We start from the raw sequence: 20,863 nt of genomic DNA on the forward strand, positions 1-20,863 counted from the left end.
TGCATGTGTATATTTTCCTGCTCTAACACATACTTAAGGCAGATGCTGGGTTGTGGTGAGGGATCTCATTTATGGTTATTTACTTGAGCCAAGCTGTGATGCTCGTGTGGACAAGTCTCTACTTATTTTGTCCCTTTTGAAGGATTAAAAAAAAATCCTCCTACTTATTCTCCTACTGTAATTCTTCCTGTTTTTTCTGGTTCTTAGGAAAGAAGGAAAGTTTGTAGAGTGGTGATGCCCACTCCAAAAACTACAAAAGAAAAGCCAGAGGTCCTTCCTTTGCTAGCAAGACTAGAACTCTTTTCCAGAAAATGTTAAAAGACCACTATGCCTTAGAATTAATTATCAGGCCTGAGGTGCTATCCTTAGAAAGCTCTGCTTGCAAGGTTGGCCTTTGGATGGCTTTCAGAAACATGATTTTGGAAGGGTTCCCACCATTAACAGATTGAGTGGCTTACTGTGCCTAAACTGCTTGTGCAAACAATGTGGTTTATGCAGAACACCTGCTTTCCCTGTGGAAGTCTGGAATTTGGATTCATGCCTGGCAGAGGCTGGAAGAGGGGCCATGTCAACTGCACCCAATAAAAGCCCTGGGCAGTGAGTCTCTAGTGAGCTTCCCTCATTGACAGCAATTCACCATCTCATCACAACTCATTGCTAAGAGATTTAAGAATGTCCTATGTAATTCCATTGGGAAAGAACACTTGCAAACTTGCACCTGGCTTCCCCTAGACTTGGTGTTTCTGCTATTGCCTTTGCTGACTTTTCTCTGTACCCCTTCACAACAGTAAATCATAGCCATGAATACAACTGTATGCTGAGTCCTGTCCATTCTCCTACAAACTATGCCACAGATTTTATTTTCTTGGGCTCCAAAATCACTGCAGATGGTGACTGCAGTCATGAAATTAAAAGGCACCTTCTCCTTGGGATAAAAGGTATGACAAACCTAGACAGCATATTAAAAAGCAGAGACATCCCTTTGCCAACAAAGGTCCATCTAGTCAAAGCTATGGTTTTTCCAGTAGTCATGTAGGGATGTGAGAGTTGGACTATAAAGAAGGCTGGGCACTGAAGAATTGATGCTTTTGAACTGTGGTGTTGGAGAAGACTCTTGAGAGTCCCTTGAACAACAAGGAGATCAAGCCAGTCAATCCTAAAGGAAATCAACCCTGAATATTCATTGGAAGGACAGATGCTGAAGGTGAAGCTCCAATACCTTGGCCACCTGATGGGAAGAGCTGATTCACTGGAAAAGATCTTGATGCTGGAAAAGATTGAAGGTGGGAGGAGAAGGGGACGACAGAGGATGAGATGGTTGGATATCATCACCAACTCAATGGACATGAGTTTTGAGCAAACTCCAGGAAACAGTGAAAGACAGGGAAACATTGTGTGCTGCAGTCCATGGGGTCACAAGGAGTCAGACGCGACTTAGCCACTGAACGACAACAAGGATGAACTTGGGAAATCCTTCAATACAACCACTTTTGCTTTACCATACTCTAGGGATATAAGAAGTGGGATATGAAACTCAAATACAAGGTGTGAACTCCATAATCATCAACTAGAGAATCAATCTATGTCTTGGACATGTGGGGAAACATGATGAACTTTCTGTAGCAATTGCAGAAGGGATATTTTTCCCTTGAAAAATATCATTTAATTTGTAACCTGATCCTGTATGGAAGAAAAGAAAGTTGCTGTGTAAGCGAATGCTAGTTAACAGGAATGATCTTCCTTGCAATAGATCTCAAAACTAGAAATCTAAGATTCCTCGTTACATTTTTTTAGGCCCTGCCCACTTTTTTAAAGGCATTTAGGAGTTGGTGATGGACAGGGAGGCCTGGCGCACTGCAGTCCATGGGGTCGCAAAGAGTCGGACACGACTGAGCAACTGAACTGAACTGAGAAGACCTTCAATGTAAGGACCTCAGAGCTCATCACCCCTTCTTCTATGGGAAAAGAAATCCTCTGTTACTGCTTGAGCATTTCCCTTACACTTAACGGCTTCTCTAGTCTTTCCTCCAAAGTCCTAAGGAAATTCTTTTTGGCAAAGAAGTAGTTACAGATGTAGTGCAAATGAGCTTCACATATATGCATATCTCTAAGATTGCCTGTTTTCATTTAAAACATCATCTGAATTTTGCTTTCTATTTCATTATGTGCCTGTGTTTGCTTAACATAAAAATAGTACGGATTCAGGCATAACCTGGCACACGCATGTTTCTACAGAGATTTTATCACCTTTCTAAAAGGCACAGTCTGAAATAAAATATATTTTATGTAATATTTTCCTAATTAAAAAAATACATAAATGCACAAAGGAAAAAAGACAACAGTCATACATAAACTCCTTCTGTCCTCAAGATAACTACTAATATTTTTTTTAATTTATTTATTTTAACTGGAGGCTAATTACTTTACATTATTATGTTGGTTTTGCCATACATTGCCATGAATCTGCCCCAGGTGTACATATGTTCCACATCTTGAACCCCCCTCCCACCTCCCTCTCCATCCCATCCCTCTGGTTCATCCCAGTACACTAGCCCCGAGTATCCTGTATCATGCATTGAACCTGGACTGGCGATTCGTTTCACATATGATAATATACATGTTTCAATGCCACTGTCCCACTACTCTTATTTAAGTGCATGTGTCAGAAAGAAAATTTTTTTCAAGGAAAAAACAAGCAAAAAATATATTGTGATAGATTCTACTTACATAAAGTAATAAGAAAGAAAGAAAAAAGAAATTGGGTATTAAATTTTCAATAGAAGGTAGTGACTACAAATCTAATTTTGACTAGAAGATCTAGTAGTGAGAGAGACAGAAAATTAGATATAATAACCATGTTTCCATTTTAAAACATACCTTTCCAGCAAGGATCTAAATGCTTTAGATCCAATATGGTAAAGACAGAGGCCAGAAAATTGAAGAAAGGCTGTCTACACATTTATTTACCTTGATTCTTTGCTAATGTAAGGTTAGGCATCTGTGTACCCTTTAGTTATATTCGCTCAGGTGCTGTCAGCAGAATCACTGCACAGGTTCAGAGCAGTGTTGAGAATGTACTTTCCAGTTATATATACACATCTTTCTAAGAGGTAGAGAACTTGGTCTCCTAAGAAAAGTGACTGTGTTTGCAAGACTGTTAATCTCTGTGTTTGGCCAAATAGGAGACCTAGCAAGGTTTCAAGGGCCTAAAATTAGTGAATGTTGCATATGTGTGTGCACACACACATGCACACACACACGTGCACACACACATGCACACCAGGGAAGACAGAGGGAGAAGTATAGGGAGGGGCAACACTTCTGCTGAACAATAACAAATTTCCTTCAGGCATCTGGCTAAAAAGACTGGATTTGCTCCAGTGTTTGGAAACTTGATGTAGCTACAGTGTTTGAAAGAAACTGAGAACTTGCCCTGTAAAAACTTGTCCAAGTTCTACTTCCGGTTCTGCTATTTACCAGTTGGTGGTATGTGTGTACCGTCTCTTCAGTTGTGTCCTACTCTTTGCAACCCCATGGATGATAGCCCGCCAGGCTCCCACTGTCCATGGAATTTCCCAGGCAAGAATACTGGAGTGGGTTGCCATGCCCTCCTCCAGGGGATCTTCTCAACCCAGGGATCGAAACTGGGTCTCTTATGTCTCCTTCATTGGTAGGCAGTTTCTTTACCACTGAGACACCTAGGAAGCCAGTTGGTGGGTATTGGTGATACAGGAGTGAGCACAGTCAGTCAGTCAGTCAGTTCAGTCGCTCAGTCGTGTCCAATTCTTTGCGACCCCATGAATCACAGCACACCAGGCCTCCCTGTCCATCACCAACTCCCAGAGTTCACTCAAACTCACGTCCACAGAGTCAGTGATGCCATCCAGCCATCTTATTCTCTGTCGTCCCCTTCTCCTCCCGCCCCCAACCTTTCCCAGCATCAGAGTCTTTTCCAGTGAGTCAACTCGTCGCATGAGGTGGCCAAACTATTGCAGTTTCAGCTTTAGCATCAGTCCTTCCAATGAACACCCAGGATTGATCTCCTTTAGCATGGACTGGTTGGATCTCCTTGCAGTACAAGGGACTCTCAAGAGTCTTCTCCAACACCACAGTTCAAACAACTGCCTTTCACTTGGGCTCCTGCAAGCCATTTCACATCTCTGAGTCCGTTTTCCCATCAATAAAATGAGAATCACAGTATCCACCTAGAGGGATTCAAGTTAGTATAATTTAGACTGTCTGTAATAAATACTTAATACATGAGTGCTCAGATAGTAGTTATTGCTGATAAAACAATTTACATGAAAGCACTTTGTAATCTATACAGCTTTAAGAGTGGGAGGAAGCCAAACCTTACTGAAATGCTAATATTTAGAACTAAGGATTACAGTTATTAAGGGCCTCATTGACTAAGGAAGGCAAATAGCTTTCACCTGGAGGGACAGCTCTACTCATTAAGTATCTGCTGAAAGAAGTGCTGCCTTGTGAGAAACAAAAATCCAGAAGCCATATCCAGACTCAGAAAGAGTTTTTGAGAAATTAGTATGTCTTCCATGAATACAGGAAGGAAAACAAATTCCAACACTCATGCCTGGCATTGCGTCTTAGGTCATGGAAAGAACTCTGACCTTAAGCCCACTTCCAGCACTTATGGAAAAGCTCCTGCTTGCATCCTGACTCGATCTGCAGCTGTTCCTTTTAAGGTAAAGATTTCATGAACAGAAAATGTCAGTCGTAAACATCAGACTCGTTTGGTGTACACACGGGTGAGACCCACAATATCCCGAACTTTGCAAGTTCATCCAAATACATAATCTCAAATTACTGAGTAACAGCACGAAAGAGCAGGGAATCTTCCCAACCACAATCCAAAGACAAAATTGGACATCGGTTTCCACTAACATGAGAGTAGTTACAGTGCTACTTTTCAGGTTTTATGAGGAATAAATTAGATGCGTATGTTAAATGCCTAGAATAGGATCTAGAACATGACAATACTTCAATATTATTTAGCTGTTATGATGATGAACATGATTTATTACCTGTTGTTTCAATAATTTATGATGATTTGATTTAGGTCATACCTAGATGGTCTAATGTTTTCCCCTACTTTCTTCAATTTAAGGCTTAATTTTGAATAAGGAGTTCATAATCTGAGCCATAGTCAGCTCCTGGTCTTGTTTTTGCTGACCATATAGAGCTCCTCCATCTTTGGCTGCAAAGAATATAATCAGCCTGATTTTGGTATTGACCATCTGGTGCTGTCCACGTGTAGAGTTGTCTCTTGTGTTGTTGAAAGAGGGTGTTTGATCAGTGTATTGTCTTAGCAAAACTCTGTTAGCCTTTGCTCTGCTTCATTTTGTAGTCCAAGGCCAAACTTGCCTGTTAATCTCTTTTTTAAATTTTTTATCTCTCTTTTTTAATTTCTTTTTTAAATTTTTTATCTCTCTTTTTTAAATTTTTAAAAAATTTATTTGTTTTTAATTGAAGGGTAAATGCTTTGCAAAATTGTTTTGGCTTCTGCCAAACATCAGCGTGAATCAACCATAGGTAAACATATGTCCCCTCCCTCTTGAACCTCCCTCCCTCCAGGTATCGCTTGACTTCCTATTTTTGCATTCCAATCCCTTACGATGATGTAACGGGTATCTTTATTTGGTGTTAGTTCTAGAAGGTCTTATAGGTCTTCTTAGAACAATTCGACTTCAGCTTCTTCGGCATTAGTGGCCAGGGCATAGACTTGATTTACTAGGATGTTGAATGGTTTGCCTTAGAAGCAAATCAAGATCATTCTGTCATTTTCGAGACTGTGCCCAATTACTGCATTTCAGACTCTTGTTTTGACAAATAGATTCAAGGGATTATTTTTGGTAGACAGAGTTCCTGAAGAACTATGAACGGAGGTTCACAACATTGTACAGGAGGTAGTGACCAAAACTATCCCGAAGAAAAAGAAATGCAAGAAGGCAAAATGGTTGCCTGAGGGGGCCTTACAAATAGCTGAGAAAAGAAGAGAAGCAGAAAACCAAAGAGAAAAGGAAAGATATACCCAACTGAATGCAGAGTTTCAAAGAAAAGCAAGGAGAGATGAGAAAGTCTTCTTAAGTGAACAATGCAAAGAAATAGAGGAAAACAATAGAATGGGAAAGACTAGAGATCTCTTCAAGAAAATTGGAGATACCAAGGGAACATTTCATGCAAAGATGGGCACAATTAAAGGACAGAAATGGTATGGACCTAATAGAAGCAGAAGATATTAAGAAGAGGTAGCAAAAATACACAGAAGAACTGTACAAAAAACGTCTTAATGACCCAGATAACCATGATGGTGTGGTCACTCACCTAGAGCCAGACATCCTGGAGTGCAAGTGGGCCTTAGGAAGCATCACTGTGAACAAAGCTAGTGGAGGTGATGAAATCCCAACTGAGCTATTTCAAATCCTAAAAGATGATGCTGTTAAAGTGCTGCTGTCAATATGCCAGCAAATCTGGAAGACTCATCAGTGGCCACAGGACTGGAAAAGGTCAGTTTTCATTCCAATAGAAAAGAAAGACAATGCCAAAGAATGTTCAAATTGCCATACAATTACACTCATGTCACATGCTAGCAAGGTAAAGCCCAAAATTCTTCAAGGTAGACCTCAGCAGTATATGAAGCAAGAACTTAAAGATGTACAAGCTGGATTTGGAAAAGGCAGAGGAACCAGAAATCAAATTGCCAACACCTGTTGGATCATAGAAAAAGCAAGGGAATTGAAGAAAAGCATCTATTTCTACTTCACTGACTATGCTAAAACCTTTGACTGTGTGGATCACAATATACTGTGGAAAATTCTTAAAAGAGATGGGAATACCAGACCACCTTACCTGCCTCCTCTGTGCAGGTCATAGAAACCTGTAAGCAGGTTAAGAAGCAACAGTTAGAACTGGACATGGAACAATGGACTGGTTGAAAATCGGGAAACGTCAAGGTTGTATATTGTCACCCTGCTTATTTAACTTATATACAGAGTACATCATGCAAAATGCCAGGCTCAATGACTCACAAGCTGGAATCAAGATTGCCAAGAGAAATAGAAACAACCTCAGATATGCAGATGATACCACTCTAATGGCAGAAAGCGAAGAGGAATTAATGAGCCTCTTGATGAGGGTGAAAGAGGAGAGAGAAAAAGCTGGCTTGAAACTCAACATTCAGAAAACTAGGATCATGGCATTCAGTTCCACCTCTCTCTCTCTCTCTCTTTAGCTGCTAAGTCGTGTCTGACTCTTGTGACCTCAGGGACTGCAGCCCGCCAGTCTCCTCTGTCCATGGGATTCTCTAGGCAAGAATACTGGAGTGGGTTGCCATTTCCTTCTGCAGGGGATCTTCCTGACCCAGGAATCAAACCTGGATCTCCTGCATTGCAGGCAGATTCTTTACCAACTGAGCTATGAGGGAAGCCCAATGGCAAATAGATGGGGGAAAAGTGGAAGCAGTGACAAATTTTTCTCTTCTTGGGCTCCAAAATCACTGCACATAGCAACTGCAGCCGTGAAATTAGAAGATGCTTGCTTCTTGGAAGAAAAGCTATGACAAACCTAAACAATATATTAAAAAGCAGAGACATCACTTTGTCAACAAAGGTCCACATAGTCAAAGCTATGGTTTTTCCAGTAGCCGTGTACAGATGTTAGAGTTGGACCATAAAGAAGACTGAGAGCTGAAGTATCAGTGCTTTAGAACTGTGTTGTTGGAGAACTCTTGAGAGTTCCTTGGACCACAAGGACATCAAACCAGTCAATCCTAAAGGAAATCAACCCTGAAAATTTTTTGGAATGACTGTTGCTTAAGCTGAACCTCCAATACTTTGGTCAGCTGATGCCAAGAGCCAACTCATTGGATGAGATCCTGATGCTGAGTAATATTGAAGGCAAAAAGAGAAGAGGGTGGCAGAGGATGAGTAGGTTAGATACCATCACCAGCTCAGTAGGCATGAATCTGAGCAAACTCCAGGAGACACTGAAGGACAGAGGAGCCTGGCATACTACAGTCCATGGGCACACAAAGAGTCAGACATGACTTAGCAACTGAAGAACAACAACAACAAATGGAGTTTTACACAAAATGTATTCATTATAAATTATGGGCTATATTGAGCAAGCCTACAACCAGAACTAATTTAGAGAAATAAAGAAACTGCAGCAGATCTTGCCTGTGATAAGCATGAAACAGGGACTCCATAGAAAGTGAGGTCGCTCAGTCGTGTCCGACTCTTTGTGACCCCGTGGACTGTAGCCTGCTAGGCTCCTCTGTCCATGGGATTCTCCAGGCAAGAATACTGGAGTGGGTTGCCATTTCCTTTTCCAGGGGATCTTCCCGACACAGGGATCGAACCCAGGTCTCAGACACTGCAGGCAGATTCTTTACTGTCTGAGCCACCAAGGGCTCTCTGGGACTCCACATTGGTTCTCAAATTGAAGCAGATTTAGAGTCAGGCCTGAGTTCACATCCTGAAGCTACTTAGTGGCTGTGGCAAGTTGCTTAATTTCTCATTTGTTTGCCTATGTGTAAAACAGACTCTTGAGAGTTCCTTGTACTGCAAGGAGATCCAACCAGTCCATTCTAAAGGAGATCAATCCTGGGTGTTCATTGGAAGGACTGATGCTGAAGCTGAAACTGCAATACTTTGGCCACCTCATGCGACGAGTTGACTCACTGGAAAAGACTCTGATGCAGGGAAGGGTTGGGGGCGGGAGGAGAAGGGGATGACAGAGAATGAGATGGCTGGATGGCATCACCGACTCTGTAGACATGAGTTTGAGTGAACTCCGGGAGTTGGTGATAGACACGGAGGCCTGGCGTGCGGTGATTTATGGGGTCGCGGAGAGTCAGACACGACTGAGCAACTGAACTGAACTGAACTGAATGCCTCTATTTTACAGTTGTTGTGAAGGTGAACCTAAGTGAGATTGTGAACTTTTAACCTGAATACCCACATATATACAGCCCACTAATATCACTGTACAAATTTTTTAAACCCAGGATTTCAGGAGAACCTCAGCCCCCTCTCAAAATTCCTGTGAAATATTTTTCATTCTGGTTTTCTCAACTCTTGAATTCCCCCTTTGCCCTTCGTAATTAAAAAGTATTTCATTTAAAAAGTACTTTGAGACCATGCAAATATCTCATCGTTAAACTATTTTTAATTTACATGTTTATGAATTAATTGAGTCCTATTTTATTCAATTATATTATACTTCTATAATTATTTATTTTGATACTCAAAATGCTCCAGATTTGGGCAACAGGACCCCTTCAAGCTAGTTATTCCATCTTTTTGTCAGTCTCTGTTATTCTTTAAACAATTTCTTACTTTTTAGCCAAACAAGATATTTCCAGCTTATTTTGTACTTTTCCTTCCCCACCCCAGAAATCAGTCATTTCTCCAAGAAGCCCTGGTCCCTTTGAGGAGAGATTGGTGTTTAGAAACAAAGATCTAGGAACTAGTTGTGTGTAATACTATGGGGGTGCCACAGCTCCACGACTCCTTCACTGGATAAAGCTAAATGTAGATGTATATACAATCAAATGCATGGATATATCAGCCCACATATGTGTATACATATGTGTATGTATATACACAACTGACCTATTTCTCTAACTATATACATTGAAAACCATAAGTTCACACTAATATCTCCAGTCCCAATCCAACATCTAGATTTTTCTTTTCCCTTACTTACAATGCTATCTTCTGACATTGAAAAACCTAGCTCCCATTATCCTTACAGTATTTACTGAATTAACTGATCCTCCTGTAACAAATCTCCTCGTGTATAACAGACAAGCCTAGACCTCAGGCATATGCCCTTTACCTCTCAGGCCCCAGCACCCCTCACGGGGTTGCCATCACCCACACACCTGCATGGACACCCTCATCTGCTCACACTCAGGTATGTTGTGCTGGGATCCCCCACTGACAGACATCTCTTCACCCCATTTGGGCTTTACATCCTGTTCTGGACCATCATTATTTCCTTAATTTCACCCAATGGCTTCTGGATTAAATTGTTTGAAAGAGAAAATATAGAAAGGGAAAGAGGAAAAATAAGGAATTTAATCTTTGTGATCGTGTTTTGATAAGAAACATGAGCAAGTAGATACTAAAAAATCAAAATTTTTGCTAAAAGGTGGGCAAGATGTTTAGATATTACATCTCCCAACTGCCAATGAGATGGCCTATATAAGTGGTTGTTGTTGCTGTTTAGTCACTTAAGTCGTGTCTGACTCTTTGTGACCCCATGAACTGTACCAGGCTCCTTTGTCCATGGGATTCCCCAGCAGGAATACTGGAATGGGTTACCATTTTCTTCTCCAGTGGATCTTCCCAACCCAGGAATCAAACCCACATCTCCTGCACTGGCAGGAGGATTCTTTACCATTGAGCCACCAGGGAAGCCTGTAACAAATTTTTTTATGAGCCCACTCTCAACCATCCCCCTGCTTTCTCTATCATGATTACCCTCACCCCTATACCCACCGTCACTTCCAGTGCTTCTGGCAAAGAAGGATACAAATAGGAAACTTAGGACTTCAGTATAGAAAAAATCATGTCTGATTTTCAGTGAATCCTCATTCTAAGATAGGCTTATAAAGATCCACCAAAAAAAAGGATGTGGTGACAACTCAGGCACTAATACAGGAAGTGTCATTGGCATTCATCACATATTTTTACTCATTTTCTATACTTAGTGTAAGTGGCAAGGTAGCTCCTACTCTGCTCTGTGCAAGGCCTGTCAACAGGAGAATGAATGAAGGCAGAAGAGAAGTATTTTCAAAACTAAGTGACTTGGATCTGGAAGGTACTTTTGAGGTCACAGCCTGATCTGCTGAATATTCACACTGGGAGGGAGCACACTGTCTCCACTTTTCAGTCAACTCCAAAATTTGGATCTCAGGGTGAGAGTCTATTCTCTACCTCCTGGGAACTGTTGTCTTTCCGTAGACCCCAGCTCACCCCTCTGAGGTCACACAGAACAAGTTTAAGAGCCCTATAGGTATTCAAAGAGAGCTGTTGTGTGCCTCCTGTCTTTAGTATGTTTACTTTCTTGACTTATTCCTTATATGATGTGTTTTGAGGGCCTCTTATCTTTTGATTCCTCTCTGTATAGGTTCCAGTCAGGACCACTTTCAAATGCAGACTTTAGAACCTAGACAGTGGTGCAGTTGTGTTCCGATCAGGGCTGAGATCAGTGAACCCTCTCGGCCAGCACATCATTCCTGGCATCCAGTCCTGAAATACATGCATGACAGTAATCTGATGCCTATAAGGTTGGTCACTCTGCTTCTAGACAGTGCTATTGAAGCAAGCTGTCATCAAAGAAAACCGGGGAACTCCTGGTCCTCAGTGCCCTGTCTCAAGAGCTTACTACAGCCCCTAATTCCATGCATTACAGTTAAATCTTGTGTAATTTTAATGGCAAATATGATAGGAGTGGCAGGGTATTTCATCTCATTTTCCAACTTTACCATATTTATATTTTTCAAATTCATCTAATTTTTTCCCTCCTCAGTTGTAGCCTCCAGCCTGTCTCTAATGGGTTATTGCTATGTCCAGCTATTGGGATCCCATGGCCTCCAATTTTACATACCAAGGCCAGAGTAAGCCCTCTGAAATTACTAATATCATCTTCTTTCTTAAGAACCTTAAGGGGTTCTCCGTCACTCTTAGCTTTCTTAACATGATTCACAAGGCCGGGCATGACAGAAGTCTCTACCACGCTTTATCATCACCCTTTCCCCACCCAGCCTTGTGTCTAATGCTCAAGCCATGCTGAACTTGCATGTGTTTGCCTAAACATGGCCATGTTCTTTTTCACCTTCAGGCCTTTTTACCTGCTGGTTTTTTTCCTGGAACTCTCTCCCCCACTATTCCATCCTTTTCACCTGGCCTTCTCCTTCTCAGGCTTTAGGACACCAGATAGAGTTTCCTCTCCTGGAGACCCTTCCCTGACAGCTGGTGGTTTCCCTCCCATGCTGTTCCCTTAGCACATTGCATGGTGTGTCTATCATCACAGTTACCAGAAGTCTTTCTCAAGACAGCAGGCCAGGAAGTCCACAACTAAATGATCAGAGCTGGTACAACCTATGTGTGTTGAATTGATCAAAGAAAAATAGTCAGAAAAGCAGCATATACACAGTTTGAATCCTTTGGCCCTGAAGAGTAGGAAAAAAGTAACTTTACTAAATCTAGAACAAAATGAGTAGAGTAGAAAACCCAGAAGACTGATGGAAAACAAATGAAGATTTTAAAATAATGGTGCTAAAATATAGTTTGACTTGTAAATGGTGGTATTTGGTGACTCCCAGGAACTGAGTCATCAGCACTTTCAACCACCCGTGAATGCTACGATCTGGAGTGGTCTGGCCTTTTTTAGAAACTGTAATCAGCTCTGGGTCTAAACCTAGATGATGGGTGTTGACCGGAGCAGAGGACCAAAAAGAGAGGAAACAAAGTTGTATTATCTTTCTGGAAAGGAAGCACTGTGTTGAAAGAATGATGGGGTGGAGTCATTTATTTAGAAGAAGAGGACATGAAAATGTAACGAGATGAAGAAAAATCTCAGTCACCAAAATCTCTGATAGAGATCTCTCTTCGTCTTGTAGCAATTGTCTGAATTAACCATTACTAGACAGAGGTTAGCATCACCTACAGGGTGTAGACACATGTTCAAGAAACAGAAATTGCTTGCTGAATTTCTCTGTACAGCAGGAAAGTGAGGGATTTAAAATTCTCTTTGAAAAGAGGAGAAAGTGATCAGAGAAAGGAAAATCCCAGAAGTGCCAAGAAAAGGAACAACTGAGAACAGATGTATTAGCTGTAACAGACGTATTAGATTAACCAAAAGGCTTGAGTAAAATATTATTTATTCAAACAAATCTTCGGGCCTCTTGGTCCTTCTTTTCCTGGTTATTTTAAAAGAAAACTATAGGGTAAGTAAATGTTTGCAGAAGTTTAAACTCGCATTTCTTTAAAAGACAGAGACTAAAGACCTTTTGAGCCCTCCGTCCTGTGATTCCATGACATTTCACAGAATCAAGAGCATGATTAAACCTGAAGAACTATAATAAAAACAATCCTTAGGTGTAATTATAATATCCAAAAGTGCCTGCTTCGTCTCTTTTGCTGCTGCTTCTTGTATTTTCAACAGTTTCAAACTGCAAATTAACATTTTAAAAAAGATCCGGGTTTCTCCAGGGGAAGAAAGGTAAATACTTCTGAATTTGGACCATGATTCTTGTTCCAAGTCAATATCTTTGTTGCTGCTATAGTTTATTTTGTACAGTATATACTTTCTAAACTGCTGTCCGCCATTTATATTAGATCTTACAGGGACAGGAAGTCAAAGATGCATGAAATACTGATTTCTGCTTTTAGAGACCGCCTAATATTATATAATGTGGGAATCAGAATACAATAAATAGTGTAAATAAAAGGAGATAAGTACAGAAATAGAGTTCTATGAAAATGCTATCAAATAAAATTTAATTCAGTTCAGTTCAGTTCAGTTCAGTCCAGTCACTCAGTCGTGTCCGACTCTCCGTGACCCCATGAATCACAGCACGCCAGGCCTCCCTGTCCATCACCAACTCCCGGAGTACACTCAAACTCATGTCCACAGAGTTGGTGATGCCATCCAGCCATCTCATTCTCCGTCGTCCCCTTCTCCTCCCGCCCCCAACCTTTCCCAGCATCAGAGTCTTTTCCAGTGAGTCAACTCAAAGGCACAAAAATGCAGCTGCTGCAAATCTTAAGCATTGTTCTTTGCAGTGCTATCATATCTCATTATCCTGAAGGAAACACGATAATGGCCACTATATCAAAGCCTGATAGAGACAAAAAGCAAAACTACAGCAATGACAATAATGCCAAATAAAGCCAAGGAGGCTCTGAACCCAAAGTTAAAGCATAAACCCCACAAGGGCTGCTAGCCTGGTGGTCAGATGATTGTGCATAGAAGCCAAAGTGTGGCCTTACTGTTCAAGAAATCAGAGAGAGTTAGAAGACAGAATAACCCGGGAAGAGCCAGCAGTTAGGAAGTAGGCTCATCACCACCCCTGCCGTTTCATCGGATGGAATCAGGGTAAAGTGAACATCAAGGAGAGGGAAAGAAATAGAAAAAGGACAGCTTGCCACTTTCTCAGGCTGGTGTACAGAAGTACAGACTGACTTCGACTTGATGGTGATGGTCTTGGGGAACAATAAATGCAAATTCTTCAGGTCATTTTAGTCCTACCACTAAGTCATGGTATCATGCCCACCACTGTCAACTTGACCTTGAGTCCTGGATTCCACAAGGTGACCACTGTTACTTGCCACTCCCTGTTAATGACTCAAACCTCTGTTCCTTTCACTGAAAGACTCTAAAACCAAATAATTGTTTGCAGATGAAGAAATTATACCCTTTGATTTGAAATCAGTGGTTAACATTTGAAAGACCTTCTGAGAAAAAAATTAATGTTACTCAATGGTGTGAAAGGGCTTCCCAGGTGGTGCTAGTGGTAAAGAACTCACCTGCCAATGCAGGAGGTGTAAGAGACGCAGTTTCAGTCCCTGGGTCAGGTAGATCTCCTGGAGGAGGGCATGGCAACCCTCTTCAGTCCATGCCTGGAGAATCCCATGGACAGGCCTGGGAACCTGACGACTACAGTCCATATGGTCTCAAAGAGTCAGACATGACTGAAGCCACTTAGCAGGAATGACATAATGTGAAAACACAGCTGAGTTTGCTTTCCTGATTAAAACCATGCATTATAGTTAATGTGTGAAACAACACTATTGGCTCCTTTCTTTTTCACTTCACTTTTTACTTATTCCTCTTTAATAAAAATTGGGAGCTGGGGAGGGAACATACTTAATTTCAAATGACATGTATTAGAATTTTTAAAGATTCGATGCTCCAGGAAAAAAAAAGAAACAGATGAAATGATAAATTACAGACAAATCCTAAATGTACACCTAAATATATGACAATGGAGCAATAAGTTTTGAGAAAAACAGAGCCAACTGCAATGACAAAACGAAAAACAGAAGCATTAACTAATATTAAATTTCCCTTGAATTTGATCTTCAAGAAGAATGAAAGGAAAGAATCATTTGAATGAGTGATGAATGTTTATGACTTCAGCTAAAGTCCAAGCCATCACTGGTTTTGCAGTGGCTTTAAAAAGAAGACCTACTTTACAATAAGCACATTTATTTTGAGTAACTGTTTTTCTTATTATAATAATAGAATAATCAGACTTAAAAGTCAGAAATTTTCTTTTGAAACAGCAACTGGGAAATGAGACGTGAGAATAAAATGTAGACACTTCTCACTTGAGCAGGGACAAAAAAAAAAAAACACGACATGGTTTAAAAAAGAAAAAATACAGCCCGATGACCCAAAAGAAATCAGCGCCTGCCTTGGGAGAAACCAGGAGCATGATGTAGACTCGGCCCAGTGGCAAGTGGTGATGAGAATGTGCCAGAAGCTTCTTTTTGTTGCCCTGGGACTCCAATTTCTCAAGAATGCACATTTTCAGCCAGAGTCACAATTCCGTTCTTGATGCTAGGATCAATAGAAGGTACACAGAAAACCTCAGGAAAAAGCAGGAAGTTAAAACTGCAAGTACAGGCAGGGTTAAAATCCTCACTTGCACCAGGTAAATTCCAAGTCTGTGACTGGGCCTCAGCCTCTTCTGCCTCAAATCTTGCCACTCTGCACAAACCAGGACATCTCAGACACCCCACTTTCAAAAGGGACAACTTTTTTTTTCTTTTCACCTAGTTCACTGTTGCCTATACCACCACACCCAGGAAGCTTTCCAAGACCTCTGCAAGAACCCCATAAAAATGACAACCTATATCTGCCCTTGACCCTGTTTTATAATTGCTCTTTTAAATGCCTATATCTTAAACCAGCTAGTGAGCTCCCCAAGGATAGAGCTGGGTCGTGTTTACTGCAGTATCACTAGTGGCAGGGCTGTGGCCATATGTTTTGTGAATGAGTAACTGGGATAGTCGTAAACCTTGATCGGCTCTTTCAACCTTTGTTGGCAACAACTTCCTAAGCAGTGTTTGTTCTAGGGCCTTTGTGGGGGTGACCAGCAGGGAAGGGGTGGAGGTGGGGAGGAAAGGCACAGTGAGCCCGGGGACCTTGACAAAGAGGTACTTTTCACTTTTTAATTGTGGAGTAGTTGGGCAGGGGTAGAGTAGATAACTTTAGGATATGTTTAAAAGATTGGGAAAAAGAAAAGTATGAGAGAAAAGAAAACCAGAGGGTACTCTTATAACCATTTACTCAGCTGCACATATTTGCATACACATTTCTAAGCATGCTTGAAGGGATTCAGGTCAAAAGGGAGTGATAGTAAGAGGCTTTGCAGATAAATTATATCTTAGGATTATAATAATTATGTTAAATTATAATTGGATTATATATATATGACATAATGTATAATAATAGCAAACATTTATCCATCACTTTCTACATTTCGGGTATTATACAAAGCCTTTATACACACTATCACATCTAATCCACATAACTCAGTGAAGTAAGTTTTAATATCCTCGTTCCTTAATTGAAGAAACTAAACCTTAGAAAGGACTTCCCCAAGGAGTCTGCTTGCAATGCAGGAGACTCGGGTTCAATTCCTGGGTCGGGAAGATCCCCTGGAGAAGGAAATGTCAACCCACTCCAGTATTCTTGCCTCGAAAATCCCTTGGACGGAGGAGCCTGGCAGGCTACAGTCCATGGGGTCGCAAAGAGTGGGACACAAATAACATCTTCAAACCTTAGGCTTACTTCATCTTCAAACCTCAGAACGTAAACTACCTTGCGGAAGATCATACAACTATAAGTGCCTACTTGTCTTGCATATATGTAAGTTATTAAAGAAATCAGTAACTTAATTAACTACAGTTGAACATCATTGTGCATAAACAGACTTGTCCAAATGGTTTGTTGTTGTTTAGTGGCTAAGTCATGTCTGACTCTTTTGTGATCCCATGGACTGTAGCCCTCGAGGCTCCTCTGTTCATGGGATTTCAAAGGCAAGAATATTGGAGTGAGTTGCTAGTTCCTTCTTCAGGGGATCTTCCTGACCCAGGGATTGAACTGCGACTCTGCTTGACAGGCGGATTCTTTACCACTGAGCCACTTGGAAAGCTAAGTTTCAGGACTATTACTACCAAAACATCAGCTATGTCTCAAGTCGACCAATAGTTTCTTTCCAAAACGGAATGTCATCCTTGTTTAGATTCTGGTGAATAACTAGTGAATTGTGTCCTTTGAATTTGCCACAGATTATTAGAGAAAGATTTATAAACCAAAATTAAGGTTTTATTTAACTATCATTCTGGTCTTGAGAAAACATTTATTGACATAAATGGTTCAGGATTATAGGATGGAGGGATCAGGACTTCTGCCTTCATAGACATTAAAATAAAACTACTTGAGAAACTTGATAAATGCAATATACATTTTTAATTACTGGGAACACTGAACAGGAAACTGGTTGTTTTATTGTGTGCTCATGAATTACTATGATTATGTGGTTTAAGACAACTAGCCTCTATTTATATACACTTCCTTTAAAGCACTGCTACCCACGTTGCACTTTATTCACAATTTTTCCTTATCTAAAAATACAAATCTTTATGTTTAGTGACTTCCTTATTCTAGAATCCTCACTGAAGATTTTGAAATGAACACGTTTTCAGAATTTCAGTATGTAAAATCTGTTTTTCTTAGAAAGATTAAACCTAATAAAAGACTAAAATCAAATGATTTTAAGTCATTATTATCAAATTTATTTTAAATTCAGTTCCCAGTGTTTTATTGAGCTCTGTTTTCCCTCACAGAAATCATGGCTGGTGGTTCTGGAGCCCTGGAAGAAATGCACCTCCCTAACCCCACCTCCGTCCACAAACAATTACACTCAGGGTTAATGGAATCCAAACCATCTAGAGCATCGTGTTCGTGGATGTAGTGGGTGCTGTGCAGCATTGTCAAGATCCTCCTCTGAACTAAAAGGATCCCCCCAGCTCTTGGGAGCACTGCAGCAGACAGCCCTCAGTTCTTAGCCCTTTTCTGCATTGCTTCAGCTGGAGGGATTTTGCCTCTTCCAAGGTAGTGCTCAGTCCACTCAGTCGTGTCTGACTCTTTGCGACCCTATGGACCATAGCCCACCAAGTTCCTCTGTCCATGGGATTTTCCAGGCAAAAATACTGGAGTGGGTTGCCATTTCCTCCTCCCTTCCAAGGCAGACAACATCCTCATTACATGTATGAGTTATAAGGCAAATCAATCACAGTCCAGCTCAGGACAACTCTGAAGGACCCTGTCAGCTCCTGACACCATTCGGGATGCTGACACCATCCTGAAACTATATCACAACTGAGAGTCTCCATCTGCTTAATCCTGCTTCCTCCCCTCCCCTCCCCTCCCCTCTCTCCTCCCCTCCCCTCTCCACCCCTCCCCTTCTGTCCTCTCCCTTCCCCTTCCCCTGCTCTCCCTTCCCCTTCCCCTCCCCTCCCTTTCCCCTTCTCTCCTCTCCCCTCTCCTCCCCTCCCCTTCCCTCCCTTACCCTTCCCTTCCTTTTCTTTCCCTTCTCATTCTTTCAGTTCCTTTTGCATCCTTTCCACAACTGGCAGTGCTGAGAGCACTTCCCAATAACTTCCTACACTCTTCCGTCCACTGCAGAGCATGCTACCAGGAGAACCCAATCTGTGACCATGGGCAAATTTTTACTTTATTATATGTATCACAAAAATGTATGTGTTATATATGTCAATTCCAAATCATTATTTTTAAACTTTTCCTGAAGTCTAAAGAAAGTACTATGTAGTACTATTCTAGAACATCCAAAATTCATTCTAACCCATTTTTATCAAATAATTTTGTTAATTCATTCAATAAAATCTTAATTTGTTCAACAAATATATTTTGTTAATTTTTTTAACATTTTGTATCCAATAACCATATTTACTAGATATCAAGTTTCTTTCCTTAAGGATCTCAAAGCATAATTAAAGGAGAGACATACGACTTGCTCAACAGCAGGAGAAACATTTAACGGATAAATAGATGATCTTTGAGCTGAGTCTAAAGAGACAGGCAATTCATTTCACATATGATAATATACATGTTTCAATGCCATTCTCCCAAATCATCCCACCCTCGCCCTCTCCCACAGAGTCCAAAAGACTGTTCTATACATCTGTGTCTCTTTTGCTGTCCCCAGGTTATCATTATCATCTTTCTAAATTCCATATATATGCATTAGTATACTGTATTGGTATTTTTCTTTCTGGCTTACTTCACTCTGTATAATAGGTTCCAGTTTCATCTACCTCATTAGAACTGTCCAGGTTCGATGCATGATACAGGATGCTCGGGGCTGGTGCACTGGAATGATCCAGAGGGATGGGACGGGGAGAGAAGTGGGAGGTGGGTTCAAGACGGGGAACACATGTACACCTGGGGTGGATTCATGTCAATGTATGGCAAAACCAATACAATATTGTAAAATAATTAGCCTCCAATTAAAACAAGTAAACTTAAAAAAAAACAAAAGATAAAACAAAGAGTAAACAAAAAAAAAAAAATAAAGAGACAGGCAATTCAATATTCAAACCCTCTGAGGCAAGGGAGAGGGAAACACACACAAAGAGAACAGAGCCAGCTCTGCCTTGTGCTCCAGCAGCTTGGAATCAGGCCCTCCCCTCACTAGGGTGGGAGTAGCCGCTTAGCAGAGGGGGAGGTCCCCATCACACCCAGCTCCAGCTCTAGCCACATCCCCAACCTGGGGTCAGCTGCCAGCTCAGCCTGAGGAAAGACATGATTTGTCTCCAAGGCAAACCCAACTCTCCCACCCAAGGCACCAGGCACACAGTCTGCACAGGGATGTTCCCATGTAAGATCAGCCCTGTAGGACCACAATAGGTAACTGTTTCTCCTAAAGGAACAGGGGCAGAGAAAGTAAAGCAAGATGAAGAGAGAAACTGCTCTCAACTGAAAGAGCAAGAGAAGACCCCTGAAAAACTACATAATGAAAGAGAAATAAGCAATTTACCCAATAAAGAATTCAAAGCACCAATAATAAAAATGTTAACTGAACTAGGAGAAAAAAATGATGCATACACTTTAACAAGGACATAGAAAATGCAAAAAAAAAAAAAAAGAATCAGAAATGACTTCCACATTATTGTACAGCAGAAACCAAAACAACATTGTAAAACAAATATCCTCCAATTAAAAATAAATTTTAAAAAAGAAATGAAGAATTCAATAGCTGAAAATAAAAACACACTAGATGGACTGAATAGCAGACTAAGTGATACAGAAAAATGTATAGGTAATCTGGATATAGTATAATGGGAATCACCCAATCAGAACAGCAAAAAGAAATACAAATTTTATTAAATAAAAACAATTTAATAGGTGTCTGGAATAACATTAAACATATATACATTAATGTTATAGAGGTCCCAGAAGAAGGGAGAGAAAAGGGCATCAAAAATGTATCTGATGGAATTATGGAATTATGGATGAAAGCATCCAAAGTCTGAAGAAAAAAACATATCCATGTACAGGAAACACGAGGGATCCTAAATAAACCCAAACAGACCCAACCAAGATAGATCACAAATAAGATGGCAAAAGTTAAAAATAGAGAATTCTAACGGCAGCAAGACAAAAAACAAAGAGTCATATACAAGGGAATCCCTATCAGCTGATTTATTTATAGAAAACTTGTAGGCTAGAAGGGACTGGCATGATATATTCAAAATGCTGAAAGGGAAAAACCTGCAACCTAGGGTACGTCAGTCCATAA

This window comes from Moschus berezovskii, chromosome 14 (assembly GCF_049115385.1).
Source record: "Moschus berezovskii isolate FMDL1 chromosome 14, NW_MosBer_1.0, whole genome shotgun sequence".
NCBI classification, from domain to species: Eukaryota; Metazoa; Chordata; class Mammalia; order Artiodactyla; family Moschidae; genus Moschus; species Moschus berezovskii.